Raw genomic sequence first — 11,043 nt, 5'->3', positions numbered from 1 at the left:
AGGGGGTAACCCCCAGTGTGGTTGAGGGGAAAGATTGGTTTGGGTTGAAGGAGATGTGGTCAGGCTGGAAGGTAGGTTGAGATAACGTCTCAGAGTCATAAAGGCCAGCAAAACAGCAGACAGCAGAACAGCAGAACCTACAGAAAGCTTTGGGGTTAGAAAGGAAGAGATGACATGGTGGGGCTCCTGTGGGATGTCTGGATGGAGGAGGCATGAAACGGAGCCCCTCCTAACATGGGAGAGAGGAGGACCAGCCCTCAAGAATCAGCTGGGCCCACCCCTTCACCACACAGAGGGAGCTCCAGAAGCTGGAACCAGAAGAACACTTGTTCAAAGTCAGATGTCACATTCATAGCAGAGTCAAAAGTTTCTGCATCCCATGTACTTTTATGTACATCAGCAAGTATTTTCAACAATATCTATTGAATTCTTACTCTGGGCCAGGCCAGTATGATTCCTGACCTTATGAAACTTACAGTCTAGGGATCCCTGGGTGGTGCAGCGGTTTGGCGCTGCCTTTGGCCCAGGGCGCGATCCTGGAGACCCGGGATCGAATCCCACGTCGGGCTCCCAGTGCATGGAGCCTGCTTCTCCCTCTGCCTGTGTCTCTGCCTCTCTTTCTCTCTCTCTCTCTGTGACTATCACAAAAAAAAAAAAAAAAAAAACCAGAATGATTGTTTAAAAAAAAAAAAAAGAAACTTACAGTCTAATGGGTAGAGATCCCAAAAAATAACCAGCCAAACAAAAGACTATCCAACCACTAACTACCCAAATTTATTAAGAAAAAAAAAAAAGTGGTCAGGAAAGGTGCTTACAGAGCTCCTGACTCGCAATCAAGAGACTATTTGCAAGTTGTTTGTGGGTCACACTTGGGCATATATCAAAATCACCTGCAGGGATTGCCAAAACAGATTCTTGGGTCCACCTTCAGAATTTTGGATTTGGTGGGGGCGAGTCTTGAGGATCTGCATTTCTAACAAGTTCCCTCTCTGTGCTGAGCTGCCAGTCGAGGGTCCACACTTAGAGTAGTGCCAATCTAATGTATTTGGTCTCTAGAGAGTAAAAATGCAGATAAATCCAAATGCTGGCAGATGAAGTCCTGCCTTGCTCTGGCAATGGTTTCATTTTGGAGGCAGAGGCAGAGGCAGAGGCAACGAGCTATATGGGAACTTCCTGCTGCGTATCATTTTCTGATCACGGAAAAAGTTGCTAGGAATGTGGAAGCCACAGATACTGAGAAACCATGAACTTGATCTTGCTGAGGATCAAGAGTTAGGCCTGACCCCAAGATCCCTGAGGTCTGCGGCTGCCCACACTCTCCAGCCACTCAGTGCGGAGAGTCCAGGGTCTGGGAGGGGTGGTTCTGTTGCCAGGAGGGGCCTGGTTCACAGTGAATCTGGTTATTGTCCCCAGGATCCCACCACTACTGTCCAGGCCTTCTATTCCAAAAGAAAGCTCTTCCTCAGCCTCTGGGATTCCCAGTATGTGCTGCAGAGAGAGGAGTGGGTGGTCGACTTCACAAAACTCTCCCTGGTCCCTCTGTTGTCAGACACAGATACTGGGGGGGAAGTATGACTCCTTCCTTCCAGGACTAATCAGCTGACTGCTGGGGAGACAAGACCCCTACCCAGAGTTTTTTTTCCTTTTAAGTAAGCTCTACACCCAACATGGGGCTCGAACTCACAACCCCAAGTCGCATGCTCTCCCCAGTGAGCCAGCTAGGCAACCTCTCCTACTGAGACTCTTAATTAGGAGGAAGAATTGGCACGAAGACCAGAGGGAGGGTTTGGTAGAAGGAAGGGACTGTCTGAGCAAAGTTTTGGCGGCGGGAATGGCAGATCTCAAGAGAGCACTCAAAAGGACTCTCTGAAGAAGAGTCTCACGTATTAGGCAGAGGCACTTAGAATTATTCCTCGAGTTTCTTTTCCAGGGGATGAGGACAACAGAGGGCCACATTCCCATTTCCTTTTGATTTCAGAATTAAACTGAAGACTGTCTCCAACTTGAGAGACAGAAACAGTCTTGGGTAGACAGGGAGAAACAACCCTGTAGTACCTTATGTCTTAGCAGACAGGAGGCCCTCCAAGGAAATCAGGTGACAGAACCGAAGGAAATAAGAGCATACGATCCTTCCCTGTCTCTTCCCGTGACCCTCCCTTCTCCCTGAGTGTCTGTTGAGAAAGCCCCGAGGTTGTAGAAATGGGATCCTAATGGTATGGATGAAGGCTGTTGACAGGTACAAGAGAGCAAAGGCCAACTGGCTGCTCCTTGGGTCTTGGTTCCCCTCTGTGGAATGGGATGACAGTCGGAGCCCACCCTAAGGCCTAGGAGGGACCACTCCGGAGAGGTACCACGTGATATGGGGAGCAAGACGAGAGGTGTGGGCTGGAATGTACTTTATCACCCGCATATAGATGAGAGCCCACCTGGGCTGTAGGGCCATCTGCCCTGTGGGTGACTTGTGTGCCCAGGGAGCACTCACACTGGCCTTCTGATGGGCACAGCAGCTCCAAGTCTGTCCAGAGCTTCCTGTGGTCAATGATCACCCAGTGATCATCGTCCTTGAGGTCAGGTGTGGGCTGGAGGAGTATTGGGGGACATGATCCTTATGGGGAGGCACTCATTCACCTTTTAGACACAGGCAGAGCTGCAAATGCCTCTGACCCTCCAGCCACTGGGAATCCTGGGTCCCCTTCCTTCCAGGCAGCTCTCCTTAAGGACAGCATTGCACTCTGATGACCCTTCCAGAGCATGGATCCCTGTTTCTGGGTTGACCCAGAAAATATTATCTCTGCCACCACACAGGATGCCTCAACCCACTCTAAGGGCACAGGTCTCCTATTGGCCACCTGATGTGGCAGAAAGAGCCATGGGCTAGAAGGCTGGGACCTGGTGCAAGGCCTGGCTGGGTGTCCTCGTCTTCCCCTTGGTCATCAGAGGGCATCTCCCAGACCCTCTCTCCCCTCTCTCACAGCACTGGCTCCTTTCAGCCCCTCTGCCCACCCAAAGTTGGACATCAAAGGTGCCATCTCCTCTCTCTGGCCAGCTTCCTGCATGAGTTGTCACTCATCCTCCATTCCACGTGGTTCGGGGTTGGACTAGAATTTGGGGGCACTGGGGGCTGCAGATCCTGAGGATGGTCGGGAGGGCAAGGGGCCCTCACAGAGGTCTGCTTTCTGGTAGAAGAGGAGGATGGAGCCTCTAAAAAGCAAATCAGGCTTTAGCATGGAAGAGACATCTCTCATAAGCATATTTTCAGCCAGATCACTTTAGGCTCAAAGCAGATCTTCTTCCCACCCTCAGGCCATAATACAAAGGATTTCCTTAATCCCAGCCTTGGGAGGCACTAGGCTTTGGGAAGGGTAGGTGAAGAAAATCCCTCCTGCCACATTGGCCAAATGGGATGGGGGAAAAAGGAAGATACTAGCATGTGGAAAGTCTCTGGGGCAGAAGGAATCATGACAGATTCAAGAAACTTAATGGAGGGGCACATGGGTGTGTCGGTGGGTTGAGCATCCAAATCTTGGGTCATGATTTTAGGGATGAACCCCTGCATCAGGCTCTGCCCTGGGCGTGGGGCCTGCTTGATTCTCTCTTTCCCTCTGCCCCTCCCCCACTCTAAACACACACACACACACACACACACACACACACACACAAAGAAAAAGAAACTTAATGGAGGCCAAGGTGGCACAGAGAACAAAGAGGAGAGGGAGACAGATGAGGTCAGGGACCACATCATAAAGGTGCCAAGTAAAAGGGCCTGGCCTGTATTTTGATGGCTAGGAGGTGAAGGCTGATGTGGAGCTTGGCAGGGGGATACTCCTTCATGTTTTGGAAGATTTGACAGAAGGCCACCGTCTTCTCAGTCAGGTTCCTTCCAATCCCTGCTCTGGCCCCTCCAAGTGCTCTCTTGGGCTTGTTTTTCTTTTCTTAAAAGATTTTATTTATTTATTTTGACAGAGAGAGAGGGATAGGGAGAAGAAGCAGGCTCCCCGCTGAGCAGGGAGTCCCACTGGGGGCTCTATCCCAGGACTCAGATAAGGACTGGAGGCGCAGGCAGAGCTTAACCCACTGAGCACCCCCCACACACACACATCCCCCTCTTGGGCTTGTTTTTTATCTCTTGGGGCTCAGTGTGAGGTGTGGCTCTCTAAGCTGACCAGGAGCCCTGGTGGGGACTGGCAGGGCAGGGCCTCTAGCAGGGTCCAGGTGGGACCAGTCCCAAAGTCCTGAGTCAAGGTATTTGGCCAGTAGTTGGAAAGTAGGACTTAAATCCAGGCGTGTCTGACGCCCATGTGACCACGGCCTCATACTCACACCCTCACACACGTGTGTGGCCTGAGAGGCAGGGGGCGGAAGTGATCTGGGGGTGAAAGAAAGCTGTCACCAGGAGGGAGGGAGGGAGGAGGCGGGGTGGAAGACCTTCCCAGCAGGCTGGCTTGACCACCGGATGGATGTGTCTGTCCTCTGCAGGAGGAGGGGGGCTCCCTGTCCCAGGAGGGGTGCAAAAGAGCCAGGAGGGTGTAGAGGATCTTTGGGAGGGTACCGAGGCATAGCCCCTCCTGCAGAAGCCAGCTCATCTTCTTTCAGGCTGTCCGGAGTTCTTGGTTCCTCATCTGTGGACTTGGTTCCCTTGCCTGTGCGACTGAGGCGAATTAATTCCCCTCTCCTGACCTTAGTTTGCTCCCCTGTAAAATGGGGTCATGCTGTACATTTTAGGGTTATTTTTAGGATGAGGTAAAATCCCTGGATTGTCAGAGAGTGGCAGGCTCAGTTAATGAGACCAGTTATTGCCGCTCCTCCCTTCTCCCCTCCTGTCCTGCGGAGAGCGCGGCGGGCCTGGGGCGCGCTCCTGACCCGACTGCCCCGCGCCCTGCCCGGCGCCCTGCTCCGCGCCCTGCTCCGCGCTCCTGCCCCGCGCCCTGCCCGGTCCTGTCCCGCGCTCCTGCTCCGCGCTCCTGCTCCGCGCTCCTGTCCCGCGCCCTGCCCCGTCCTGTCCCGCGCTCCTGCCCCGCGCCCTGCTCCGCGCTCCTGCCCCGCGCCCTGCCGGGTCCTGTCCCGCGCTCCTGCTCCGCGCTCCTGCTCCGCGCTCCTGTCCCGCGCTCCTGTCCCGCGCCCTGCCCCGCGCCCTGCTCCGCGCCCTGCCCCATCCTGTCCCGCGCTCCTGCCCCGCGCTCCTGCCCCGCGCCCTGCCCTGCGCCCTGCCCCGTCCTGTCCCGCGCTCCTGTCCCGCGCCCTGCCCCGCGCCCTGCTCCGCGCTCCTGCCCCGCACCCTGCCCCGGCGCTCCTGCCCCGCGCTCCTGCCCCGCGCCCTGCCCCGCGCTCCTGCCCCGCGCTCCTGCCCCGCGCTCCTGCCCCGCACCCTGCCCCGGCGCTCCTGCCCCGCGCTCCTGCCCCGCGCCCTGCCCCGCGCTCCTGCCCCGCGCCCTGCCCCGTCCTGTCCCGCGCTCCTGCCCCGCGCCCTGCCCCGCGCCCTGCCCGGTCCTGTCCCGCGCTCCTGTCCCGCGCCCTGCCCCGCGCTCCTGCACCGCGCTCCTGTCCCGCGCCCTGCCCCGCGCCCTGCCCCGTGCTCCTGCCCCGTCCTGTCCCGCGCTCCTGCCCCGCGCTCCTGCCCCGCGCCCTGCTCCGTCCTGTCCCGCGCTCCTGCCCCGCGCCCTGCTCCGCGCCCTGCCCCGCGCCCTGTCCCGTCCTGTCCCGCGCTCCTGTCCCGCGCCCTGCCCCGCGCTCCTGCCCCGCGCTCCTGCCCCGCGCCCTGCCCCGTGCTCCTGCCCCGTCCTGTCCCGCTCTCCTGCCCCGCACCCAGCCCTGCGCCCTGCCCCGTCCTGTCCCGCGCTCCTGTCCCGCTCCTGTCCCGCGCTCCTGCCCCGCGCCCTGCCCCGCGCTCCTGCTCCGCGCTCCTGCCCGGCGTCCTGCCCCGCGCCCTGCCCCGCGCCCTGCCCCGCGCTCCTGCCCCGCGCCCTGCCCCGTCCTGTCCGGGGCTCCTGCCCCGCGCTCCTGCCCCGCGCCCTGCCCCGCGCCCTGCCCCGTCCTGTCCGGGGCTCCTGCCCCGCGCTCCTGCCCCGCGCCCTGCCCCGCGCCCTGCCCCGTCCTGTCCCGCGCTCCTGCCCCGCGCCCTGCCCTGCGCCCTGCCCCGCGCCCTGCCCCCCGCCCTGCCCCGCGCCCTGCCCCGTCCTGTCCCGCGCTCCTGCCCCGCGCCCTGCCCCGCGCTCCTGCTCCGCGCTCCTGCCCCGCGCTCCTGCCCCGCGCTCCTGCTCAGCGCCCTGCCCCGAGCTCCTGTCCCGCGCCCTGCCCCGCGCTCCTGCTCCGCGCCCTGCCCCGCGCCCTGCCCCGTCCTGTCCCGCGCTCCTGCCCCGCGCCCTGCCCTGCGCCCTGCCCCGCGCCCTGCCCTGCGCCCTGCCCCGTCCTGTCCGGGGCTCCTGCCCCGCGCCCTACCCCGAGCTCCTGTCCCGCGCCCTGCCCCGCGCTCCTGCTCCGCGCTCCTGCCCCGCGCTCCTGCCCCGCGCCCTGCCCCGCGGCCCACGAGGCCAGGACGGTTGCGCTCCGGGCGCGTCCTCCCGCGGGACCCAGGCCGCCTGGCCGCGCGCCTCCGCCTCAGCTTGGCCTCCCGGGGCCGCGCGTGGGGGGCCGGGGTCTTGGCTCCCCGCCCCGCCCGGCCCCGCCCGGCCCTGCCCGCGCCCGCTCCCCCGCCCCCGCCGGCAGCGGCGTCTCGAATCCACGTGATTTCCCGGCAGCGGCCGCCGGTCCCCGCTCCCGGCCCGCTGCTCCCCGCCCGCTTTCAGTTTCGAGAGCTGAGCGCCGGGGAGGGAGCGCCGGGGCCGGAGCGCGGCGGGTGAGTGGCGGCGGCCCCGGGGCTGCGGGCCGGGCCGGGCGAGCCGTGCGGGGGGACGCGGTGCCGGAGGGCGCTGGGCGCGGGGCCCGGGGCCGCGGGATGGGCGCAGGGTGCAGGGACTAACGGACCCGCGGACGGATGGGGCGCCCGCTGCCCGGCGGGGTTTGGGGCGGGGGTGCGAGCCGCAGCGGGGGGCAGGTCGGGGTCACCTGGGCCGAGGGGCGGCGGGCGCGGGGCGCTCCCCTTGCTCCCCACCCTCCCCACGCTCCCGGAACTTTAACTTTGCATCGCTTTTTGAAGAATTATAGCAGCGGGAATGGGGGCGGGGAGGGGTGAGCTAGATAAAGGGGATCGAGAGGCACAAACTTTGTGGGATACACAGGATGGGGCAGCCCTGGAGGTCCGCTGTGCACCGCGGAGCCTAGCCTTACCCGCACGCATCGTCGTGGAGGGCAGGAGGAAATCGGGGAGCCGAGGGAGAGGCTCACGGTCACCACAGAGTACGCTTACCTCTAGGCTCCTCAGGCCGTGTACATTAAACAACCACCACTCTTTGTATGTCAATCCGACCTCCAGAGAGGTGCAAACTTTCAGTTGCCAAATAAATCAGAGAGGAAGGTACAGCAGAAGAACTCTAGGCGTTATGTTATGGTATTAGAGTAGGTGCTGTATGGTGGCAGAGGGTAGCTACATGTCTATACAGTTGTGGAATCCCCAGGGTCCACCTGAGACTAATATAACATGACGACTCTACCTTAATATTATTCTTATTATTTTTAAAGACTTTATTTATTTATTCATGGGAGATACAGAGAGAGAGAGAGGCAGAGAGACAGGCAGAGGGAGAAGCAGGCTCCACACAGGGAGCCTGATGCGGAACTCGATCCCGATCCCGGGACTCCAGGATCACGCCCTGAGCTGAAGGCAGGTGCTCAACCGCTGAGCCACCCAGGGCTCCCTAACAATAATTTCTTAATGTCAGATCTCCACAGACTATGTCCGATGAGCATTTTAACCCCCTAATAGAGTGAAGGCATGGGCGCTATTTTGGTACTTGCTCTTTGCACTTCTTGTGATTTTCAACCATTTTTCTCACTCAGGAGGCCAGGACCTGGAGTTTGCTGAGCTAATCACTTAGGGAGGTATGGGAGAGGTCCTCTCGTGGTCTCAGCATGGCTTACATCCGTTTTATAAGTTGAGGGTTCTTCCATTTCCTTTTTAAAAGATTAGGGGTTTGCAGACTTAAACTTTGAAAACAAGCACTTCCTAGCTTCCCAAACCCGGGGGTCGGGAGGTGGGGTACCAAAGGTACCTAGGCCAGTACCTAGAGCTTCCTCCCTCCAGACTGCTTTTCCTTCTCTCCGAGAAGCACTAAGTCCAGAAAAGCCTTCGGCTTGGTGTCCCACTGGAGAACAGAACGGGAGGGAAAGCTGATTATTTCAAAGTGCATGCGGACTTCTCTCCGTCGTGCTTTGCTCCAAGCTTGCTGAGCTGTAGTGCGGACCGGCCCTTGATCGTGTCCACCTGCCTTGTCTCCAAAGCACCGCCCGTAGCTTGACTGGCACCCAGTTATGGGAGGCAGGTGGACCAGGGCCTGTTGCAGCCTTGTGTTTGCTGGGTGACCGGACTGTCTCCTCTCTCAGAACGTCTCAGTCTCTCTGTACCCCCAAGGCACTTACCTCCTCCCCCTGAGGAAAATCCCACAGACCTTTTTAGTATATATCTCCCGTCTGTTATGAATTTAATTGTGACTCCGAGAAGGATATGTTGGGACGCCTGAGTGGCTCAGCGGTTGAGTGTGTGCCTTTGGCTCATGTCGTGATCCTGGGGTCCTGGGATTGAGTCCTACATCAGATTCCCCAAAGGGAACCTGCTTCTCCCTCTGCCTGTGTCTCTGCCTCTCTCTCTGTGTCTCTCATAAATAAGTAAATAAAATCTTTAGAAAAAAAAAAGATATGTTGAAGTCCTCACCCTCTTTATCTCTGAATTGTGACTTTATTTGGAAATAGAGTCATAGCTGATGTAATTAATTGAGAAGAGATCATACCAGACTAAGTGGGTCCTTAATTCAGTATGACTGGTGTCCCTGCAAGAGAGAGGTCAGCTTATAAAGATTGAGACACACCATGAGATGACAGCTGTGTGACAACAGAGACAGAGATCAGAATGATGCATCTCTAAGGCCAGGAGCTCCCAAGAATTGCCAGCGCCCCACAGAAACCGGAAAAGGCAAAGAAGGATCCTCTCCTGAGGGTACTTTGTTACAACTGTAACCAAGCTAGGAAACTAATTCGCCAGCCCAGAACCACTCTTCTGCTTTCCAGAGTTGGACTAAGAATCAAGCAAATTAATACGTGTGCCAATACTTTGTAAAAACTTTTTGTAGGTATTCTGAGGATATAAACTACTGGTGCCCTTTGCCAGATCTATTTTTTGAGTATTGGCTGGTAGCCCCAAGTCTACCTTGGCTGAAACTCAGCCTGCGAGGAAAACACCTAGAGGATTTGTGAAGAAAAACTGACGAGTCTGGCTGTTGGTGTAGGCTGTCTGGGGCAGGGAAGATTTTTGATCCCTTCTGGCCACCCCGGAGAACATGCTTCTTCAATGCACTGTATTTAAAACCATTACAGAAATGATGGGGCAGGCAAGCACTTGGTTATGTGTGGGACTTGGTACCTATAAAATGGGCATGGTTGTGTGACCCATATGCTATCTGGGGGTTTGTGGGTCCATGAGAGCTGGGTAAAGTTGGCATGAACCCCCATTCTGTTCCTCTGGAAAGCCCTAAGTGTTCCTTAGTTCTCTGTGAATCTGGAGGGTGAAGCTGGGTGTGAACTTAGTTCCTCTGGCCATCTCTGGTCCCAGACTCTTCTTCTGCTCTGTGGTCACCCTTTCTCCCTAGTTGACGACTGCCTGAAACCAGTCATTTTCCTGGGATGGAAAGATGAGAGTCCTGGGGAACCGTGAGTTCACTGTTTATCCTGCTTGTTTCAAGACTGACCCTGCAATGGGATTCCTACTTCATCCTGTGGGTCACTCCAAAGTCTTCCAATAAGTTCTTAGATACAAGAGTCTTCCCCAGGAAGGTTTTTAGCAGCCCTTCTCGCTGAGGTGCCTCTGACATTCAGCAAAGGAGAACTTCAGAGAGCCTGAGGGAATGTTCACTTAACCTCAGATGACCTGTTTTCACTTTGGTTTACTTCCAGTCTTTTTTCTATTTGTGTATATTCGTATTTTTAAATGGACTCATACATAAAAACAAAAAAATGAAATTATACTTTTTAAACTAAATAAAATGGAATTATGTATTAAAGAAAAAGTATAGCCTATATCATTTTTGAAATTATTTCATTTTTATTAGCTAATACATTCATTTAATAAAATAATATAAAACATACAAATAGATATATAATGAAAGTAAGTCTCCCTCCTTCCCCTATCTCCCAGCCACCTGATTACCCTCCCTGAAAGCACCAGTGTTATCAGGTTCTTATGTCTCCTTCCAAAGAGAGTCCAGGTGGGCCTTTAGAAACATGGATATATCCATATCTATATCTATATCTATATCTAATCTATCCCCCTTCTCACAAATGGTGATATACTCTATATAGTGTTTTTTAATCTTTTAAAAAATTTAATGTAATTTGGAAATCTTTCTACATCAAAACAAAAACAAAATCTGCTTTTCTCTTTTTTAACAGCTCTAGAGCATTTCACTCTATGGTTGTTTCATAATTAATTTAACTATTTTGGGGCATTTAGGTTTTTTCCAGTCTCTTGCTATACCAAACAGTGTTGTAGTGAATATCTTTGTTTAAGCATCATGTTTGCCTATGTAAAAATAAGTCTTTAAGAAAAGTAACGGGATCCCTGGGTGGCGCAGCGGTTTGGCGCCTGCCTTCGGCCTAGGGCGCGATCCTGGAGACCCAGGATCGAATCCCACATCGGGCTCCCGGTGCATGGAGCCTGCTTCTCCCTCTGCCTGTGTCTCTGCCTCTCTCTCTCTCTCTCTCTCTCTCTCTGTGTGTGTGACTATCATAAATAAATAAAAATTAAAAAAAAAAAAAAGAAAGAAAAGTAACCAGGAGGGGCACCTCGGTGGCCCAGTCGGGTTAAGTGCCTGCCTTTGGCTTAGGTCATGATCTCAGTGTTGGGCTCCCTGCTCAGCAGGGAGTCTGTTTCTCCCTCTGCCCTTCCCCCCTGCTTACACA

At 56.0% G+C, this 11,043-nt stretch overlaps 1 protein-coding gene across 10 annotated transcripts in view; it reads left to right on the top strand.

The window, feature by feature from the left end:
- The first annotated feature begins 6,722 nt into the window (after positions 1 to 6,722).
- NLRC5 (NLR family CARD domain containing 5) overlaps positions 6,723 to 11,043 on the top strand; it is a 79,557-nt gene continuing 75,236 nt past the window's right edge. For 4 of the 10 annotated variants that reach the window (XM_035713630.2, XM_035713628.2, XM_035713629.2 and 1 more), the window contains exon 1: positions 6,735 to 6,832. The gene's annotated coding sequence lies outside the window, so the exon portion shown is untranslated. Of the gene's footprint in view, positions 6,833 to 11,043 lie in introns of all 10 variants that reach the window. The other 6 variants (XR_007407273.1, XR_007407271.1, XM_035713625.2 and 3 more) reach the window with 4 other exon arrangements.

This window comes from Canis lupus, chromosome 2 (genome assembly GCF_003254725.2).
Source record: "Canis lupus dingo isolate Sandy chromosome 2, ASM325472v2, whole genome shotgun sequence".
Classification (NCBI taxonomy): domain Eukaryota; kingdom Metazoa; phylum Chordata; class Mammalia; order Carnivora; family Canidae; genus Canis; species Canis lupus.
Note: the sequence above shows the minus strand (reverse complement) of the source record. Positions and strands in the feature narration are given on the sequence as shown.